Source organism: Acinonyx jubatus, chromosome D2 (assembly GCF_027475565.1).
Source record: "Acinonyx jubatus isolate Ajub_Pintada_27869175 chromosome D2, VMU_Ajub_asm_v1.0, whole genome shotgun sequence".
Taxonomy (NCBI): domain Eukaryota; kingdom Metazoa; phylum Chordata; class Mammalia; order Carnivora; family Felidae; genus Acinonyx; species Acinonyx jubatus.
Genome location: NC_069393.1, coordinates 40,485,102 through 40,507,854, shown reverse-complemented (window position 1 = coordinate 40,507,854; position 22,753 = coordinate 40,485,102). Strand labels below are relative to the sequence as shown.

At 38.5% G+C, this 22,753-nt stretch overlaps 1 protein-coding gene, 1 long non-coding RNA gene and 1 pseudogene across 11 annotated transcripts in view; 1 reads left to right on the top strand and 2 right to left on the bottom strand.

Moving 5' to 3' along the window:
* The window catches only part of NRG3 (neuregulin 3), a 1,044,350-nt gene that overhangs the window by 184,024 nt on the left and 837,573 nt on the right, over window positions 1-22,753 (bottom strand). The window lies entirely within an intron of this gene.
* On the bottom strand, window positions 1,354-7,951 carry LOC128312700 (ruvB-like 1; annotated as a pseudogene).
* LOC128312572 (uncharacterized) lies at window positions 19,006-21,253 on the top strand. Its single transcript, XR_008292041.1, has 2 exons — window positions 19,006-19,160; window positions 20,939-21,253. It is a non-coding gene; the product is annotated as an uncharacterized LOC128312572 (long non-coding RNA).

The window sequence follows — 22,753 nt, the reverse complement described above, 5'->3', positions numbered from 1 at the left end:
AGTGTAGCTTACATATAAGACACTTTGGTAATTTAAAGGAACCCAGAGAAATCAAAGCACGGGCTAGCAATGAATCTTATTGAGTGTTAAATTGAATTTGTCTACTGGAACAGATAATCTGAATTTACCATTGCATCACATGAATGATATGCACAGGAAGCAAATATCACAGGAACATATGAGCATCCTCCAGAATACTGCTCTCCCTAGAAATTCTGTGCACTCTTCAAACACTCTTAAAAGATAAGCCATGTTTGCCCCAGGTAAACAGACTTCTCACCGGCTCTCTGTCATATTTGACTCTGTGCTGACACTCAGTAGCTTGGCAAAAGACAGCCGAAGATTCCAATTTTACATTTGCCCAAAATCTAAAATTATCAACTCTGTGGACACCAGTGACACAATGATTAACCCTCACTTCTATCAAATGATGATGCCTGTAATTCATTGTTGGAGGGCTTGGCAATCTGCTAATGGCCTTCATTCCATCTGGAATATGTCAGCTCATTTTTTAAAGACAGAAAGACAAAACAAAGAGTTCTGAACACTATCTTACCAATGTGCAAAGAAGATGATATAGAGTCACCACTTCAACTATAAGTTTTCATGTATATTTCAGTCCTATACTCGAATTCCCAGGGCATGCTGATCCCAGCATCACAGATAAAATTTCTCCAAATTCCCAAAATTAAACATGGTGTTTGGATTGACACACTTAAAGGATTTCACAAGATACATCCAGACTGTTGTCACATCTTGGAAGAATGACTTTTCTCTGTTGAACCACACTAGTCTCTGCATAACAGGAGTATTCAGCACATACCCAGTCTTCAGGAATTAGTGTCTTAAGAGCTCTTTGTTGCATTTATTTTTATTCCACTGTTCTTCCTGTGAACAAAATGGCCATTTACCCTAGTGTAATTGCTTTTGCCCTTTCAAAAAGACTCAATCAAGTTTTTCCAGCCATCCAGCTTCCCCAAATCGTTTCACCTTAGTTAGGCATTGTTACTAGGTAACAGCCTTTCTAGCCTGACTTGTCCAGTTCCCCTGTGCATCAGTGGCCCATGCCACATCAAGTCTAACGATCTGGAGTCTGCTGAAGGTCACTGTTAAGTCAAATAAAAACATATAACTAGATGACTCCCAGTCACATTTAAAAACCTGTTTGGCTGGGGGCACCTAGATGGCTCAGTTGGTTAAGCATCAACTCTTCATTTCAGCTCAAGTCATGATCTCACAGTTCTTGAGTTCGAGCCCCATGTCAGGCTCTCAGCTGAAGGTGTGGAGCCTGCTCATATTCTCTCTCTCTCCCTCTCTCTCTGCCCATCCCCTGCTCTCTTGCTCTCTCTCTCTCTCTCTCTCTCTCTCTCTCTCAAAATAAAGAAATAAAAAAAAACCTGTTTGGCTGGCATTTCAGGCTTTTTGATCACCTGATATTCTTCTCTTAGTTTTGATACATCTTGCTTGGTTTTCTGTAGTCTGGTTGCTAATCTATAATTTCAAAATATTTTTATGTAGAAAATAGATTGTCAGTAATATTTATGCCACATTCACCATTTTTATGACGATCAACAGCAAGAGTGCTAACATTGAGTACTTACTAAATTAAAGGCAATGGACTCAATATGCAACATGCACTTTCTCCTTCCCCACAAAATAGGGCACAGTGAATTACCTGAACTTGGAATTCAAAAGTTGTTGAATGAATTAATGATACTCATTATTGGGATGCTTAATTAAGCCAAGTCAATGGTAGTGATCAAGTATGCTTCCTTTTCCTGCCTATAGGTAAAAATAATTAGGTTCATAATCATTTATCTGGGGCTTTCTCACTTATTAAAACAAACAACAAACAAACAAACAAACAAAATCCTAACCAAATCAAAGATTCCCCTCCCCACCCCATGGGCAGTAAAGATATAGAAACCCAGAGTAGTATTAGAAAAATTTTTCTAGTGTTAACTTGATTTTAGTTAATTTGAATGTAGTTTTTTAGTTGTCAGTAATGGGTTCTATAAGACAAATATTCATTACAGGGGATGGTAAGGACAGAGAGATCACATCCAAAGACAAGAAAGAAAATGGGCTCGAATGTCAAAACGAAAGTAAAGAGAATCAAAGGCAAGAACTTCAATGAAGGCATTGAAGTCAAAGGTTAAATCCAAACATGCATATAAGAAATTCATTTTAGGCCTTTTCTCTGGGGCCAAGAAGTTTGTGCAGGGCCTAGCACCTCTGTCCTAAGTGTTAGCACCTGCATGGAACCAGGATCATGGCAAGAGAGAAAGTAAAAGGAGTTCATTGAAACTCATTGAGCTCATTGAAGCCACTTTTCTAGTTGAACCGTTGCCAGGGATTAGACATATTTGCAATCTAAGGAGGAATCTTGATGGAGCCAGCGGAAACAGCCTGTTTTTTAGCATAGAATCCTACACAGACACTGCCTGCTACAATATCCCAGTTGGCTTCCAGGAGTAGAAGGAACCCCCGAGACAATCAGTCATTGCTGTGTGGTGCATGAATCTTCCACTAGTATTGTCAGTAAGGGCTCTTGTCCTTTGTTTGAATTTCTCAAAATATTGTCTCCCATATGGCACTCCAGTTATTACAATAGACCAAAATCTTTTTACCTCCCTTACTTTCTGGACAATGGAACTCTTCTAAAGAAATACAACCTCAATAACTAAGTCCCCGCATCTTTTGTTAGAACTCTAATGCTGATTAACACCATTGTTAACATTAATCTGTTCCATGGCATAGAGTAAGTACTCAGTAAATGACTGGCAGACTGCCCAATGATATGTTTTCTGCATGGTCATCTTCTCAATTGTTTAATTCCACTATCAAAAGGTTGACTGACCTCAAATTATCCCAATGTTTTTGGGGACTCCCCAGTTCCTTACATAGTGTCTCTGTTACTTATTCTCCGTGTTCTAGCTGATCCTATCCCAGCTAGTCCTTCTGCCTTGAGGAGAATGGGAAAGGATGCAGGACTGAGAAATGTGACTACAAATGAAGTTGATCCTAGATTACCAAAGAGCTTGAGTTCTACATTGCAAACTTGGCCAAATCTCTGTAGGCCAGTGATTCTCAATGTGCATGTGGTGGGCCGTAGATGTATTAAGAACTCTTCATGATTCCTTCTGTCTGGGCTCAGATTTTAATAATCTGTTTCATTTCCTGTGGGGTGTACAGCATGTTCCCAATGATTATCACGTGGTCCAGAAGGTCAAGAGGGATGTCATGAGGAGAGGTGCTGTCCTCAGTATCCCTGATGATACAGATGCCTCGGTTGGATGCAAAGATGATGATGGAGGCAATAGAAGATTCCAGGTCCCAGTGCAGGTAGGTGAAACACTCGATGTCCGGCATGTGGACTTCATCAACAAAGAGCACACCTGGAACTAGCTCAGCAATACCCTGATCAATATACTTATTCACCACCTTGTTAGTCTCCCCTTGCAGTTTGTCTGTGATTTCGGTCTTCTTTGGCTCCATTAACTTGCCCATCATAGACAGGATGTTTTGCCCCCCGCCCCCCGCCCAGGGCCATGTGTTGGCCACATCCAGTCATGCAAGGACACATACTGGATGATTTCTTTCTTCTTGTGAATATCCCCTTTTGGTAAGGTGACATACTCTTCCACTTCAAGGTCGAATTCTGTGACATAAGTATCATACCCGCTTTTCCTCTTCACAGCCCCAGTGTTGGCTTCGATGTAGGTCACATATCCAGCTTCTACTCAGAGTTTCTAATAAATCTGAGTTTGTTGCTGTTGTTGCTGCAAGTGATGCTATCTGCTGTCATTAAAAAAAATGATGAGGGGTGCCTGGCTGGCTCGACATCAGCATCAGCTCAGGTCATGATCTACAGTTCATGAGTTCAAGCCCAGTTCAAGTTCAAGTTCATGTGGGGTTGTGTGCTGACAGCTCCAGCATGGAGCCTGCTTTGGATTCTCTTTCTCCCTCTCTCTCTGTCCCTCTTCTGCACACACATGCTTTCTCTCTCTCAAAAATAAATAAACATTTTTTTAAAAAATACTGACATTTTCTTTGACAGAGAGGTGCTTCTTGCCCACCATGCCCTCCTTGAAAACAAAATAGGGCCCAATAATAAGCCTCGCCTTCAGAATTTAAGATACAAGGCTTGGGTCTTCTGGTCCTTGGAACTGTAAACAGGAACCTACAAATTAGTCCGAGGGTCTCTCATAAGTATACAGCAGACAATAACAGGGTGCATCCACTCATCTTTACAGGAAATGAGAGGTTTTCATTGTTACTTATTTGACTAATGTATAGATTTGTGTGAAATTCTGTTCAGAGTTTATAGTCTCTTGTGTACGGCCTTATATACATGTAAATCCAGTAATGTTTCCTCAAATTGAGACTACCTTCTCTCTCTCTTGTTTTAGTACAGAAAGGTCTTTTGTCAGTAGGATTGTTTCATTCACCTAACACTACATCTTGCTTTTACCTTGGTCTGCACCGACCTGAGTGGGTTTTGTGATGTTGCAAATATCAGGGTGCGATGTGCTATGAGGAAGGGGAAAAAGGTATTGCATATTTTTTTTTCAAGCAGTTACTCAAAGATACCACCTCATGCATATAAAAGAGTATTCAAAGGGCAGTGAACAGCAGTGCAGTTCTAGAGGGTGACATCTTGAACAATTTTAGGGACATTTTGAGATATTTTAATGCAGTCACAATTATTTTAATAGTTACCCTATTGTAGTTTCTATGGACTGTCATTAAAATGCTTAATTCCTTCCATAGGGCTGAGAACAAAAACAAGCTAAGGACCTATTGCCCTCGAAGAAGGCAGAGCCAGGACAGAAACACAACACTGAGTGGTAACACTCACATTATTTTTTATGTAAATGGAACCCCCTAAACATAGTGTCCTTGTGCTACACAACATCATTTGCAGTTGAGACAGAATGAAGTCAGAGAAGGCAAGTAAGTTATTGCAAGAGTCCACTTCAGAGGTATAGAAAGACCTGGCACAGTAGTAGTTAAATGTGACAGGAGGGAACAGATTTGAGAAATACTTTGGAAGCAAAAATAAACAGACAGGGATGTTCGATTAAGTGGCAGCATGAGAAAAAGAACAGAGATGGATGCTTTGGGAGATAAGAATCTAAGTTCCAAGCTATAGAACTTTAGATGAGGCATAGATTAAACGCTAAGTAGTGACTTTGGACCTGGTCCATCTGAGGTGCCAGTGAGACACAGGAAAAAGGCAGCTGGCTGGTCATACACGGATCAGGTCATGAATAGGGCATGTTAGGAATGCAGGCACATTGAAGTGTATTCAATTTTGTAAGTTGCTGCAGCCACTGAGTAGAGTGAACTGAAAGAGGTAGCCAAGAGAGAGCCATAGGAAATCTCCCTTTTCTGTGGCAATGACAGAGAGGAGCCCCTGAGGCAGAGCAGGAAGAAGTGGCTGGATGAGAATTAGGATTGTCATCTACTGGTGGCCAGAGTAGGAGAGAGTTCCAGAAAATCAAGTGTTAAATACAACAGAATGAAAATAAAGACTGATACAAATGTTTATTTTCTTTGTGTGTGTGTGTGTGTGTGTGTATTTTTTTTTTCCTTTTTAGAGCTTAATTTCTCTAATCACCTCAGTCTGGAGTTTTCCTAATCTTGGTAGATTTTATTCTTTCGTACCTTCTTTATTTATCTTAGCTACTTAAAAATATGTTGGGTTGTAGTTTTCTATTGTTTTGGATGTATCTTTTTGGCATAATTTCATTGCCTGAATCATTCTGCCTTTATTTCCTCTTCCTCATAATGACTTATAATAGTTCTGTATGGAAATTGACCATGATCCATTTCTCATTCTCTTCTTACTGCTCCTCCTCCACCTTCTGCTCCTTCTCTGGAGTCTCCTTTTACTTTTAGGAAGGTGGGTGGGTCGGAGCAGTTTTCCCAGCATTATGGCTCTAGAGCTCCCTCTCCTGTCATTTTTGCAAAGTAATAACAACAACAAAAAAATAGGACCTCACATTTACTGTAATGCTGTGTCTGTTCCTTTTCCTTATTTAAAAACAACAAACAAACAAACAAAAACAAAGTTTTCTTTCCTTTGCTTCTTTGATAAGTTTGGGTTCTTTCCCATTAGTTTCTCATCAGTGTGGGTGTTTGTCCTGGAGGGAAGCTTCATTTGATTAGTTCTGAGAGTCCATGGGGCCCAGACTACCCCAGCACTTTCAAATCTCACTGCAGAGCTCTTGGTCTCACCCATAAAATGACTAAGCTACTACTCTATGGTGTACCCAATAGGCTTCGAGAAGGAGTCTAGCAATCTGGGGCTACAGTGGGGCTTTAGGATCTTCTTTTAATATTAAGTTCATGAAGATTTTGCAGTGATATCCATAATTCGTGTTTGTTTTATTAACCGCATAATGTTTTCAATGCCTTATTGGGTAGAACTTACACTTCAGAAGGATGCAACATGTCCCATGACCTCACATGAGCATGGGAGCACACATGTAACCCTGTTTGACAAGCTCATAGGTCTGTCTTAGAGTTCTCATTACAGTTGTGGGGGACACTGACCAGAGTTCAATGGGAAGAATTATGTATGCTGCTTTTAAGAACATACATAACTAGAGGTGCCTGGGTGGCTGAGGCAGTTGAGTGTCCGACTCTTGATTTCAGCTCAGGTCATGAACCCTGGGTGGTGGGATCCAGCCCTGCATCGGGCTCTGTGCTGAACGTGAAACCTACTTAAAATTCTCCCTCCCTCTCTCCCTCTCTCTCTCTCTCTCTGCCCCTCTCCCCCTATCTCTCTCCTTCTCAAAAAAATTATATATATATACATAACTCAACATGCATTCTTTGGTAAAGGAAAAGATAGGGATGAGACTTCAGAGAGAAACATAATTGAAGGAAAGAAGGAACTTCTTTTAGAACTAAGAAGAACATAATATATATTTTTAAGTATAAGAGGTGAAATAAAATGGCAAATATTGAATAAAGGATAGTCAAAAGAATAAAATACAAAATAATTTTTAAAAAGCTTTTTATAAAGGGATTAGTTCTGAAGCGCACGTGCGCGCGCGCGCGCACACACACACACACACACACACACACACCCAATACCTCTTCCCTTGAGATACCAAATGATCATCAAACATTTGTTTGAAGATCTTCAGTAATGGGGAGACAGTTACTCCAGACAAGACTAGCTACAGAGAGGTCTGCACTTTATCGATTAGAAGACTTTCATTTCCTGCATTTTTTACACATGCAATTTATTCCCTCTTTCTCAGTGTCAGCCGTGGAGAAGAAATTAATTTCTGTCTACATGATGGTTAACCTGGAGAAACGTGAGATTTCAATAGAAAAAGAAGTAAAGATTAGTTCTCTTTTGTCCAGCACCAATGACACATTTGGATGAGTAACCACTATTGTGAGCATAAGAGAGATGCATTAGAGGAAGAAAGTATGCAGAGATGTAAAGGTTGACAGAGGAAGAGAATTACAAGTGAAGATTTATGCTAGCTGAGCCGATCTGCTCTGGCAAAACTATTATTCTAAAAATGTGTTTGTTTGAGCCCAAGATCCATTTTATGAGAGCTGGAAGTCTAAGCTTGAGGGCAACATAGTAGGTTCTACCCAAGAGCCCATTTGGTCTGCAGCCAAATTCAGCTCTTAGGAATGTGGCAGTGCTTACAATTAATACTTTTTCTTCTGTTTATTAAGCACTGTATTTAGTCACAAAGCTTTAGCCTTTAGGGAGTAAACAGAGTAAACAAATGAGCAAGATTAGGCTTTTATTAAACCAAAAATTGCATTGCTCAGCTGAATAAGCACCAATTTATACTTACTAATGAGATAACGCTTCAGGCTAAGGAATGCGTTTTGGTTATATGGAAATTCAATCTGATCAGTTAACACCAAAGTTTTGGAGAGTACAGAGATTCATTTCCTACCAGACTCCCATGACGTTAGTTCTATATTTTGAAACTCACATGGAACCCAAGGGATGATTTGTGGGAAAGAGCAGGGATTTCATCATGGATTTGTGGAATCTGATTTTTTTTACACACACAAACAAAAATTATGGGTAACATTTTGAGCAAGATGGCATATTGAATTTGTTATTTGAGGGATTTTCCTATACTCTGAACATATAACAAGGAGGCACAAAAGTAAAAAAAAACAGAAAAGCAAAAGACAGCTGGGCTAACATCAAGAAAACACAAATATGCAGAATAGAAACACAGAGTGATATTCACAGCTGAAGACTACTCCAGGCAGTTTGGGGAACAGAGGCAGAAAGTGGTAGCTGAAGAGTTCAGCTATTATAAGTGAAAGAAAGGGACAGAAAATGTAGTGTACTGTATTATGACTACAGCAAATTACTCATTAACCCTCTTGGGAGAAAAATCCACTTTTCTGTTATTAATGTGAGACTTCACCTTATGACTTGCTCAAGCCAAAGCAATGTAAGCAAAAGTGATATGACTCTTTGTAGAAGAAGCTTTAGGAGCCAGTGACCAGTTTCTCCATATTCCCTTGACCAAGAAATAGAAAATCCCATCTGTCAGGGTCTCCAAATGAAGGTGATAAAGAAACATAGTCACCACACCCAGAGCAGACATTAATGTAAATGAGAAATGAAAATGTTTTTTTTTTAATGCCAGAGAAATAGTGGGGTCATTAGTCATCGAAATATAACTTATGTTATTCTGATCAATGCCTGGATCAGTGAAGGTTAGAAAATGATGGGTTGAGGAGAGTGTGTCACTGCATACTTCCCAGAGTTCTAGTGTTTAGGTAGCTACATACCCAGGGAGATGACAGCCAGAGCCTCACAATAAGACACAAACAGATGCCTCCTGGTTGGTGACTAATCTGCCATACCCCTAATGCAGTTAGCATGGTCATGTCCAATCACACTGTAACAATGTGTGTGTGTGTGTGTGTGTGTGTGTGTGTACTACAGGTTAAGGTTTTTGTAAGCAGGAAAAAGTCAGCATAAACAGAAAGGAAAAGTGAAAATGAAGCAAAACAATATCCCACTCAAAAATGAGTCAATAAATCCAAATTCCAAAATTCATTATGAAATGCAGTGCTAAAATTACAACCATCACATCCAACACACAGAAGGGGAATTAACTCCAGATGGAATGACAATTTTTTTGAGTTATAGAAGACTGCTTCAGGAGAAAAAGGTTTTTTTTTTAAGTTTAGTTTTCAAAAAAAAAAGGAATTGTAAAACAAAAATGATGAGAAATACAAACTCTGATTTTACAGGTAGATTTTGGAAAGAGCAAATCAAATATACAGAGGATGGAAAAACTTCATTATGAAAAAAAAACCTGGTTGCAGTATAAGAAAGGCTTGTAAGTTGGAAGATAATATTTAAAATTTCACTCAGAATGCAATAGCAAGACCAGTACCAAGAAAATATCATATGAGAGAGATGAGGAAAGACTCTAAGATGCAGCAAAAGAAACTCTAGAAGGTTAGAAAAAAAAAAGAATGACAGAGGAGCAATATTTGAAGAAAAAATAGAAAAAAAGATTTTCAGAATTAAAGAATATATAAATCAAATTTAAAATGCCCTTTGAACATCTAGCAGAAAAACTGAAGATAAATTCACATCAAGATGTGTTTTGCTGAATCTCTAGGAACATTTAAAACCTAGGAGAGAAGTAACTTCCAAGGTAAGGAGCTCCAAAACACCACTCTTCCATTAAATCTATGAAATTATAAATTATAATTTGCTAAAATTATAAAAAATAAACTTTTCCAAAACTCTGAAAATTAACCCAAGGCTTGGTAAGAACAGCAAGCTTTGTCTCATTTTAACCAGCTCTATTCCCATCACCTACTCATCGCTGTGGCAGCCTTAAGAACTAACATGTAGCAATCATGGAAGCTGTGATAAAAAGAAACCCAGCAGCCACTGGAAGAAGTGGAAAGGGTTTTCAGATCCCCAGAAATCCAGAACTAGAAAATTATCACTATTTGGCTTGTCCCACATATAGGACTACTCTTTATTTGACCTGGCTCAGAGCTTGTTTAGTAAGGAGAATCCTGTGCCTATGGAGTTTGTCAAATCAATTAGCTGCAATTATTCAACATTGATTGTGGTTGCCTGAGGCAGCAACACAAGCTGGCCAAAGACTTAAGAAGAAAATGGGGGGGAGGGGAGAAGTATCCATCAAGGCATTGAAGATTTCCATCAAGTTCTTGAGGATCTAGAATGCTGTGCATATGCGTAGAGCTGTGCACAAGATCTGAGAAGACCTAGACTGCTCATCTCTGGCTGATAGTGAGCCTTTTGCAAGAGCAAGAGTTGAAGGCGATTGCAGGGTTGCAAAGTATCTTGTAGGGGCATCGGAGTCTTGTTCCAAAACATACATGGGTCTTTGGCAAAGGAAGGGAGAGTTGTTGATTCAAGATATTTAAGGACATCTCTGTAAAAAAAATAGCTGGTTATTAAGTTAATGGTGAAGAGACTTCAGTGACAGCACAGGATAAAGAACTTTAAAGAAATATTCCTTAATAAGTCAGTAACCATACATCACTATTAAAAAGTTATCCCCAAAGTTTATCTATTAGCTATCTATCTATCTACTTATCTATCATCTAATTTTCTTCTTGTGATAAGAAGATTCAAGATCTACCCTTCCCAGCAACCTTCAAATATGCACTACAATACCATTTTATAGTGTATATGTGATGTACATTGTACACTTGAAACTAATATAATGTATACCTGAATTAAAATATTATACCTGATTTTTAAAAAGGAAACAAAAAGAAAAAAATATATTCCAAGTAAGTCACCAAACAAACAAAACACAGTAATGAGCAGCAGTAATGAAAAAAACTTGCAGATGAGGCTGAATCTGATTCCCAGGGTTGCCACCTTATGTTATTTAAAATGTCCAGTTTTCATCTTTCAGACTAGAAAGTATGGCTCATAAAAGAAAAAAAGCAAAATGGTTAATAGAAATCTGAGTGAGCCCAGATGTTGGACTTAATAAAAAAAATTTTAAGTCAGTAAGCATAAATATATTCAAGGAACTACAGAAATCTCTATCAAAATAATTAAATGAGGGGCGCCTGTGTGGCTCAGTCAGTTGAGCGACCAACTTCGGCTCAGGTCATGATCTCACAGCTTGTGAGTTCAAGCCCTGCATCGGGCTCTGTGCTGACATCACGGAGACTGGAGCCTGCTCTGGATTCTGTATCTCCCTCTCTGTCTGCCACTAACCCACTCACATTCTGTCTCTGTCTCTCTCAAAAATAAATAAACATTTAAAAAAAATAATAATTAAATGAAGTCTGAGAACAGTGTTTCACAAAATAGAGACTGTAAATAGTGATGTAGAAATTACAAAAAGAATCAAATGGAAAATATGTCATTGAAATGTGCAACACCTGAAATGATCAATTCACTAGAAGACTTTGACAAGAGATTTCAGTAGGTAGTAGAAAAAAGTAAGGAACTTGAAGATAACTCAGTTGACACTGTTTGAGGAACAGAAGCAAAAAAAGAATGAGAAAAAAGAGCCTCAGAAACCTGAAGGACCCCATACATCGTACTGGCATATGCATAATTGAAGTCCCATAAGAAGAGGGAGAAAATGAAGCGAAAAAAGTATTCAAAGAAATAATGACTGAAAAACTCACCAAATTTGTTGAAAACATTAATTTACATAGGGCAGAAGCTCAATGAACTCCAAGTAAGATAAACCTAAAGAGATTCTAATATCTCATCCAGGAAGTAGGAAGCTGCACATGTAACTACAATTTTCTATTCTCTTAAGTAATTCTTCTGAAGTAAATATTGTAAAATATTACTTGACGTTATTTGATACATTTGATAAATGTAGGTGGTGGGTACACATGCATGCCTTCAGGGAATAACATACTTACATACTTAGTTGCTGGTTCAAACAGAAGCCTTAATACATATTATTTTCTCCTTTTTCTTTTCAAATGACAAATATTTTATTCTCCTTTAGGATACAACAGCATCAAGGAAGCTCTGGTAATTTCTTGTCTTTATATAATTCTATCTGTTGATAGTCATAACACAAGATCAACCAAAAACTTCTCCTAGTGAATAATTTCAGTTTCTCTTACTCTCAAGCAAGGAAGCAACAGTAACAATGCTAGATTATTTAATTGCAACCAAGAACAAACACAAAATGTATAAAGTGTGATTACTGTTGCTCGAGCAACTTTCTGAACTCATTTTATAGGAAGTACTCTTAAAATTCTTAAGCAATTTTCAACTCTATTTCTTTAGCTATATGATTCTGTCTGTGGTTGTATGGTATAAGAAAAATGCCACTTTCCTGAAGTCTAGGTTTGTTATACCCGGAGTACCTGAGTGGTTCTCCCCAGTCTTGTGGCCTGTACAAGAATTCAAAACAGCCAGTGATGCGGAATGGTCTTGACATTTGTATTTGAGTTTTGACATTCAGATACATTGATACTCATTCTTCATTCCTACACATCGAAAGAAGGGTTGTAACAAGCAAGATCAGGCAATGCCAGGTGGACCCCAAGGAGCTGCAAAATGCCAATTTCAAACTTAGGCCTACCTAAGCAGTTGCAGCCAGGATTTGCAACTGCAGATGAATAATGTCCGTGTGGACAAAGGAAACTGTTCAGTCTCATTTTAGAAAAAAACTAAAGAAAACTAAACAAAACAAACAGGTGCATACCTATTGTATTTGCCTGTCCCTATAAACTGTCTACTTCCTGAAATGCCTTTCTGTAACTTCTAAGTCCCAGGAAATTCCTCCTCCTTTTTCAAAGTGCAGCATCTCCCCAGAATACTCCTGGTTTACCTACACATTATAACTGCGCTCTTCTTTATGCATTTATAGCATGATATACTCACGTAGGGTCCTTTAAAATGGATTGACTGCTCAAGAAGCACTTTGTTAGGTCATGAAGATGAAGTTGTGAATGAGACTCAATTTTGCCCTTACAAGCTAGCAAAGGGCATAACTATGGTAATTGGCCACTGCAGTGGGGTGGAGTGCATATTGTGCTGAAAGAAGTCAGGGAGGGTGCAAAATCACTGTGGCATCCCCTAGTTCTGAGGCTGAGGAACAGCTGCAGACTCAGTCCTGAAATGAGAGCCAACACTTAGAAGTAAACATACAAAAAAAGAAATGTATGTGTGGAGGAGAGATGGTTGGAGGAGGGGGTTGAGTGTTCTGAGCCAAGACAGAAGCATGGCCCTAGCTCCAAAGATGCAAAAAGTATGGCATATCTAAAAAGTCAAAGACAATTCTGAATGGCTTGTTTGGAGAAAAAGAAGATACACCAGGAGAGTTGGAGTTAACAAAGCAAGCAGGATAGAGATGTGAGAGGTATTTGAAATACTAAAATGACACTTGTAAGTGTTTTTGTTCATTTGTTCATTTTGATGTGTTTGTCCTGATGCATCCACTCCTATCTTAAAATAACAGATATTCTGACTTTTCTTTTCTCATAGTACATGCACTTCAGGAAGGATTGATTAATCCAGCCATTAGGAAAGAGGGGTAAGAGGAAGCCTGTCTGGCCCCATCACACACTCAAGAGTGTATACTTAGAAAGACTTATCAGAATGAAATTCAGGACTTGTAGACTTTTTGATTGGTGTTTGTGTGTGTTCGGTGGAGAGGTAAGAGAGGGTGTAAAGATATTGTCCTTGTTTGGGGAGCATGAACCTGAATATGACAGCTCAAGAAAACTGTCAGCCATCTTAGAAATATTATGAGAGAGCAAATCAGAAGAAGCAAAGCCAACCAGAGACCGGTTCTGGTTGTGTGGTTAGAGCTTGGAATGCAGCCTTCCCTGAAGGCTCTGAACTTTGCAGTTATACAAGCCAAAATACAGGATTTATTGATTATTTGTTGAATTTTGTCTTCTATTACATGTAGCAGAGTCCTAATTGCTAAGGTCTGTTTAGGGGCATTGATTTTATCTTAGAGCAATGGGCATTAACGGACAATTTTTAAGTCAAGAGTAACAGGAATGTGTGTTTTAGAAAGACAGCCTTAACCACTTATGTGAACTAGATGGCATAGACTCATTATTCTTTATTTCTCCCATCTAAGTACAACTACAAACCCTATCTATGACACAGCAGGCAAACATAGGAGGACAATGAAAGGTGGAAAGAGGAAGGCAGACTGGCTAGGGACCACAGGACTGGAGGAACAACACTGCGACAATTCCCAACATCTTCCAATTCCCACTCCAATCCCCACACCACCAGCAGATCAAGTTCTGGCATCTCATGAATCCCGAACCATAGGAGAAAGCAGCCCAGGTAGGCCCCTTCCTTCCCTGATTGAACTGGAGTCCCGGAAACAAGAAGCCAAGGAGAGTCCTCTCTGCCCCCGGGACTTGAGTCCCTTTCCCCCCTCCCTTCCTTCCAGAGACACTGGACAGCCGGCCCAGGTGGCCCAGAAGCTCAGGCAGGGATTAAATCAGGGCTCATAGACAAACACAGGCCAGATTGGAAAATGCTCTCCCAGGACCTAGAGAACAGGGAAGTCCAGCCTGGGGAAATATTTTTTGCTTCACATATGGCACCAGCAGGGATCAGCAGAGGACCCAGTGCTACCGGGCAAACAAAGCAGATGAAAAATAGCATCTCAAAACCTCTGAAAATTAAGTTGTCATTAGAACTGTAGCTCAAAAAAGTAGGTCAGTATCTGCACGCTAAATATAAAAAAGGGATTGCTTGTGAAAATAAAGGATTTTACTAGGATCCAGAGTTTCCCAACCTAATAGCCAAAATGTCCAGGTTTTAATGAAAAAGCAATTGTCATACCAAGAACTAGGGAAATCATAGCTTGAATGAAAAAAAAAATAGACATGACACAGACATTAGAATTATTTGACAAAGATTATAAAGTAGTCATAAAATTGCTTCATTGTGCAACTACAAATATCCTTGAAACCAAAAATCTCACTAAAAAGTAGAAAATATAAAATAGTAAAAGTAAAGTTATAGAACTGAAAAATTCAATAACCAAAATTTAAAAAGGCATTGGAGGACTCAGAATGAACACTATATAAGAAAGAACCAGTAGACTTGAAATGAGGATAGAAGGACATCCCTGTGTATAGATTAGAGACCAGCAAGACTTGAGGGGCTGTTTGGGACATTATACTAATAATCCAATGACAGTGGATGGTGGTCTGAAACGAAGTAGTGGCATTGAAGGAAGAATTAGATTTGTGAAGTGGTTTGGATGGAGTATATATAAACTTTGGTGGTTTATTTGGACAGGGGTGTAAGAAAAAAAAAAAGGAGAAATTGAAGGTGAATCCCAACAGAGTGAATATTGATATAAATGCCAGAGGAAGCAGAATGGGTTTGGGAGGAAAAAAATCATGAATGCAGTTTTAAATATTCTTCATTTGAGATATTACTGAACAGGACACATTGGTATCTCGGTCACTTATGTTATAATACAGTAATCAACTGACCTCTTTGTCGAATCAGGAGAAACTAGCTAAGCACCCAGCATTAGGGGGACATTAGCAAGTTTTATGAGTAATGGAATGAAAAAGTAAGTGAATAAGTTGACATCCTGTAAGTTCTAAGAACATTTTTCCTCTCACCATGGACCATCATAGATAGACAAACTCACATAATTGCTACACCTCTAAAGATCAGCTAGACTGTTGGGATAACGAGAGTCCACAGGTAAACGAGCCTGACCAGCAAATGTGAGATATCATTACATACCCCAGAAAGGAACCCAAGCTCACCAATTGTAGATCTATCATTTAAATCCAGATACCACAGGCCAACATAATAAAATATTGGCCTTATTTTTATGTCTTCTTTTTATTTTTTAACATTTGAAAACACTTTATTTTTTACCACTAGAAAGAATACCTCATATATATGACTAAATCAAATCATCAAAGATGAAAGTTCAGCAATTGTCTATCATATTTTAGCTCATATTGTTTCTATTTTCTTCAAGATGAACAACTTGTTTGAGAAGAAAAATAATGAAACTCTGGGAAAAGTGTGCCAAATTCTATAATGTTAATCTATCTGGCATGCTTTGCTCTTTCCTAATTAATTCAGTTAGATATACTGAGACCCTTGCATGATCTTCCATTGCTATCCAGGAGCCAAGGGAAAATCCTTGGATCATCAGTTCTAGAATATTTGCCCTACAAATCAGCAGATAGAAGTCCTTCTACTAGACCTAGCTCAGGGAGTCCATGCCAAGATCTCACTTGAAACCTTTAAGAAGAAACTACTAATTTCTTTTGCTCCTCATTCTCATAAATATCTCATTGGAGAGACCCAAACTCAATTTTCCCTAAAGATCTTGAGTAGTCTGTTCCTTTATATAGTACACAAAAGACAGTCTTAATTTGTACTCCAGCTGGCTCTAAAAAGACAAAGAGTTTCTTGCCAGCCTTATCGTGAGACGGGTATTGATCTCAGCCTACAGTGCCACTCAACTCTGTCCTTCTGAAGTTAGGGCCTACTTAACAATGCAATGTGTTCTGATTGCCAGAACACGTTCCTAGTGTTTTATTCTTTTCACCTCTGGTCAGAGGACTTTTTAGTCTTCCCTTCCTGCTTTAAGAATGTCCCTCAGATGCAGAGAAAGAGGAACCCTTTTGCACTGCTGGTGGGAATGCAAACTGCTGCAGCCACTCTGGAAAACAGTTGGGGGGCTCTTCAAAAAATAAAAACAGCACTACCATGACCCAGCAATTGCACTACTAGGTATTTATCCAAAGGATACAGGAGTGCTGTTTCAAAGGGGCACATGCAACCCAATGGTTTTAGCAGCACTATTGACAATAGCCAAAGTATGGAAAAAGCCCAAATGTCTATCGACTGATGAATGGATAAAGAAGATGTGGTATATATACATATATACGCAATGGAATATAACTCAGTCAGCAAAAAGAATGAAATCTTGCTATTTGCAACAATGTCGATGGAACTAGAATGTATTATGCTAAGCAAAATAAATCAGTCAGGAAAAGACAAACATTGTATGACTTCACTTGTATGTGCAATCTAAGTTACAAAAGACGAACATAAGGGAAGGAAAGCAAAAATAATATAAAAACAGAGAGGGAGAGAAACTATAAGAGACTCTAAAATACAGAGGACAGACTGAGGGGTGTTGGGTGGGGGGATGGGCTAAATGGGCAAGGGGCATTAAGGACACTGGTTGGTTGGGATGAGCACTGGGTATTATAGATAAAGTGATGAAACACTAAATTCTATTCTTGAAATCGTTATTATATGTTAACTAACTTGGATTTAAATTAAAAAATAAATAAGTAAATAAAAAAGAATGTCCTTCAGCTCATCTAGAAGGGAGACCTAAGCTACCTCCTAAAGGAGACATATTTTTACACAAACCAGTGGTTCCATTTGTATTGGTCATTTTATTTTTCTTTCTTTTTCTTTTTTTTTTAATGTGAAATTTATTGTCAAATTGGTTTCCATACAACACCCAGTGCTCATCCCAAAAGGTACCCTCCTCAATACCCATCACCCACCCTCCCCTCCCTCCCACCCCCCATCAACCCTCAGTTTGCTCTCAGTTTTTAAGAGTCTCCTATGCTTCGGCTCTCTCCCTCTTATAGTGGTCATTTTATAAGACTATTATCGTATTAGGCATTTGAAGAAAAACATGTTCCAGAAATAGAGCCCAGTGTAAAAATGTGGTTTTGTCCACATTTAGGTTTTAAAAAATGGGGTCATCACTGGAAATAGTGTTTTGTAAGCTATGCTCAGATTCTCGAAACACCTACCCATTTTTCTCAAATACTTGAGCAGAAAAAAGAAAAAAAGAAATGGAAACTTTGAGAGGCTTTCCTAAATCATTATAATCATTAAAATTCAAAACTTTCACATTTATAATTTAATGTAGTTAAAATACCATGCATATTCATACTGTTATTTGATATTCATGCTAATAAAAGGATGTAAATAAAACAAATAAGAGTAATATAATGACTCATTTTTATTCTATTTATTAAAGAACCAGAGTTCATGGTTGCTTTATATAGATTTACATCTTGTACTACTTGTAGAATATTTCATTTTTTAAAAATCTTTTTTTCCAATTTTTAAAAATCTTATTATTGCTAAATTATAATTGCAGGATTAAAACCTTATAAAAATGAAGGCTGTGTCTGCATCATGTTATAAATTAGCTGGCTTCTAATTCAGGCAAAGCAAATTCTTCATCAAAGGAATCTTAACCATTCTCAAGTACTGCATTATTTACATGTTTATGAGTGCAAAAATGTTGTGTAACAAAAAATGAGTTCAAGAGTACCAAAACAACCATTACATTTGGTAATACACATACAATTTAGAAAGAATTATACCAATCCATGCATAATAGAGGAGAAAAGAGAGACTCAAACTTTTTGACTTAAGCCAATATGTTTCATATTCTGACTTTCCAGAGCTGGGACTTAAAATTTAGTCTTATAATCCTGGTCTGCCTCACTGTGAGGAATAAATATACATCAAAATCAATAATCCAACTCAGATGTATCCTAAATAAATATTATAGTCACAAGAACTGCTTTACTCCAATTATATTTAAGGAAAAAGATATCCCAGAATATCTTTCAATACTATAATAATTTCTTGTAGTTTTCGAAAATTACACAAATCTATTTAAATTATTTTAATGTTTATTTATTTTTGAGAGCGAGAGACAGAGTGCAAGTGGGCAAGGGGCAAAGAGGGAGACACAGAATTCAAAGCAATCTCTAGCTCTGAGCTGTCAGCACAGAGCCTGACACAGGGCTCAAACCCCATGAACTGTGACATCATGACCTGAGCCAAAGTCAGACAGACCCTTAACCGACTGAGCCATTCAGGCACCCCTACTGCTGCTGTAGTTTGAAGGTTGCTCTCCCAAAACTCCAGTGGAAATCTTAATACCCATTGTAATGGAATTAGGAGGCGCGGCCTTTGGGAGTTGCTTAAATCAGAAGGGTAGAATTCTCACAACTGGAATCAGTGCTTTTATATAAGAGACCCCATAGAGCTCCCTAGCCTGTACACCATGTGAGGGCAAATTAAGAAGTCTACAACCAGCAAGAGGGCCCTCTTCCAACAAATATGCTGGCGTCTTGATCTTGGACTTCAAGCCTCCAGAACTGTGAGAAATAAATTTCTGTTGTTTATAAGCTACCCAGTCTGTGGTGTTTTATTACTCCAGCCCAAACAGACTAAGGCAACAGTCACAATTCAACACAGAATTCATTAGAGGGCACATCTGAAATTTCAGTCAAATGATTAAGGTCTTTTGAAAGTATATTTTCTCTAGTTATCAGCCAATGTCAGTAGGAAGTATGGAAACGAGGATTTCAAATATATAAATAGGCTCAGTTTCTGCAGTAGTGTTTGAGGTATTCTAGGGTGAGAGCACAAAAAGAAAAAAAACCAAGCCATATGCAAATTATGTAATATCATAGTGTGCTATGCATCAAAAATTAGAATTAGCTCAGAAAAACAAACAAAAAACCTTAAAATGCTTGGTAATGATAATCATATCTCACAGGTTGTTTCTGTTTTCTCTATGTGTTAAAATGTTCTGCATAATTTAGATATGATTTGGAGGATTTCATCTTTAGCCTTCAAAAGCTGACAAAGGTGATGTCATGTTTGTTTGTTAGAATGTCATTTTTGGGGGGCGCCTGTGTGGCTCAGTCGGTTAAGTGTGCGACTTCGGCTCAGGTCATGATCTTGCGGTCCATGAGTTCGAGCCCCGCGTCGGGCTCTGTGCTGATAGATCAGAGCCTGGAGCCTGTTTCAGATTCTGTGTCTCCCTCTCTCTCTGACCCTCCCCCACTCATGCTCTGTCTCTCTCTGTCTCAAAAATAAATAAACATTAAAAAAAAAAACTTAAAAAAAGAATGTAATTTTTGGGGTTGCTTGGGTGGCTCAGTCAGTTAAGTGGTTGACTTCTGCTCACGCCATGATCTCATGGTTCGTGAGTTTGAGCCCCGCATCGGGCTCTGTGCTGACAGCTCAGAGCCTGGAGCCTGCTTTAGATTCTGTTTCTCCCTGTCTCTCTCTGCCCCTCCCCTGTTCACACTCTGTCTCTCTCTCCTTCAAAAATAAATAAACATTCAAAACAAACAAAAAAAAGAATGTCATTTTTGTTAGTGATTGCTTTCTAAGGTATAGGATCTTTTTTTAATTTTTAAGTTTATTCATTTTTGAGAGAGGCAGAGAGAATGAGTGGGGGAGGGGCAGAGAGAGAGGGAGACAGATAATCCCAAGCAGGCTCTGCACTGTCAGCACAGAGCACGATGTGGGGCTTGAAGTCACAAACTGTGAAATCATGACCTGAGCTGATATCAAGAGTCAGACACTCAACCGACTGAGCCACTCAGGCATCCCTTTAAGGTATAGGATCTTAAATACATGTAAAGTCAACAATTATACACTTGTTTCATATTGTTCCATGCTCAAATTCCTTGAGAGTTAAGCTTAACTTTTGCAAGAAACTTGAACTTCAGAAATGTAAGTACTCAATAGCAAAAGCTATTTCCATTCTTGCAACATGTATTTTCTGACAAACACTTTTGTGTTTACTTTAAATAGTTTGAGAATCTGGAAAATCTATTTTAATCAGATGAAATAGATAGAATGAAATTCCATTTAAAGTGAAGTATTTCATACCATTAAAATAGTCAGTGACATTAATTATCAATAGAAGAATAATTTTTAATGAATGTATTGTCTGTATAAATTCAGAGATTGATGCTAGGCACTATGGCTGAAAAAAGGAATATGTGGATGTTTGACATGATGGGAATCTCTACAATTAGTTGGCACTAGGTTATTAACATGGAATTTTAAATCTCGAAGATAATTTCTGCTTAAAGATGGGGGGATTGACCACATTCATGTATTTTCTTTCCTTCCTAGGACCCAATGAAAATCTAAGTACAAAAATCAACATGTCATAAGTCCACAACAAACAAGATATTGCTAAAGAACTGTCAGGGTGGAAGAAATTTCAGCAAATTCTGGAAGGCAGCAAGTCCATGAAAGTGCAGTAATTATTGCCCCGGGATGGAGGAAGCAGCTGCATAGGACACAACTGAAAAGTGAGATAGTGCTCCCAGTGAGACCACAGAGACTTGGGACTGAAAAAGAGCCTACCTAGCCCAGGAGAGTGTGAGGAAGTCCCATGGCTGTACACATGATGGTGCCAGGGTGCGAGGGGGAGGGGGGGAAAAACTATGTACAGAACTAGAAATATTTCCTACCTGTTGCCCCTACTCCTGTCTCAGATGAGTCAGAAGCCAGGCCTGTAGCCTTAGATAGAGACTGGAAGGCAATTCTATAGTATAATTGTGACTCCAATGACATTCTGACATTTGGGGGCCCCCAGAATGACATCAGCTCTAAGCCAAGCACCCTAAAATGAAGACCCTAAGTGGGCTAGCACCACATATTACACAGAGTAGCAAATGGGTTCCTCGTGCCTTGCTCTCAAACATTCAACATGAGGTTCATGGAGACAGATAATTCACAGAGATCACAGAGATGATTCACAGAAAATAAGAAAACACCTGGGGCACCAGGGTGGCTCAGTTGGTTAAGCACCTGACTCTTGATTTTGGCTCAGGTCATGATCTCATCGTTTGTGAATTTGAGTCCCTCATTGGGCTCTGCACTGACAGAGCAGAGCCTGCTTGGGATTCTCTCTTCTGCTCTCTGCCCCTCCCCGCTCATGCACTCTCTCTCTTTCTCAAAATAAGCAAATAAAAATAAATTAAAAAAAAAAGAAAACACCAATTGCCAACAGTAATGTCCACAGAGAGAATCCAAAAAGTATCTTATTCATTCAATCTGTTAAAATTCCTGAGGTAAGGAAAAATCAGTGAATCTGAAAGAGCTTTCAAAAATGAAAATAGTGTGTTTAAAATAAAAAGAATTGGGCACCTGGCTGGCTCAGTCAGAAGAGCATGTGACTTTTGATGTCAGGGTCCTGGGTTCAAGCCCCATATTAAGTGTAGAGATTACTTAAATAAATAAAACTTAACATACATATGTACATAAATGCATAAATAAATAAAATAAAGTGAATTAATAAAAGTGTAGAAAGATCAAGAAATCTCCCAATAAATAAGGAAAATTGACAAAAGATTGGGAAAAGATGAAAGGGAATAAAAAGATTTAGAAAATCAACCCAGGAAGTCCTATAGCCAACCAAGAGAAATTTGCAAAGGAGAGAACAGAAAATAAGAACCTGAAGACAAGAAAAGCATCCAGAAAATAATATGTTTCACAGAGCCCACAAATCAAAAACTCTAGATTAAAAGAGCCTGTCAAAAGAAATTTTAAATTACCCCAGCTAGTGTGAGCACAGAATGAAGACCAATTCAGACACACTAGTGATACTCAAGACACATGCCACTACTTTAGCCAAAGGAGGGAAGGCAAAATTTTAAAGAGGAAGTGAAGGAAATCAGAAAATGACATCTGCAAGCCGGGACAACAGTAACAGGAAGTCCCAGGAGGCCAGCTGGGCGGCAGATTGAGAAGGAAGCTGTACAGAAGGAGGCTGGAGACAGAGGGCTGCTGGAGAACAGTGAAAATAACCGGTCACTAGGGAAGTTGAGGATTACGAGCTGTTAGATACTCCAAGAAACCCAGCTTTGTAGCTTTGCAGCAGATAAAACCATTAGCACTGTATGAATGCTCTTCATAGAGTTCCAGCTTTTAAGATACATC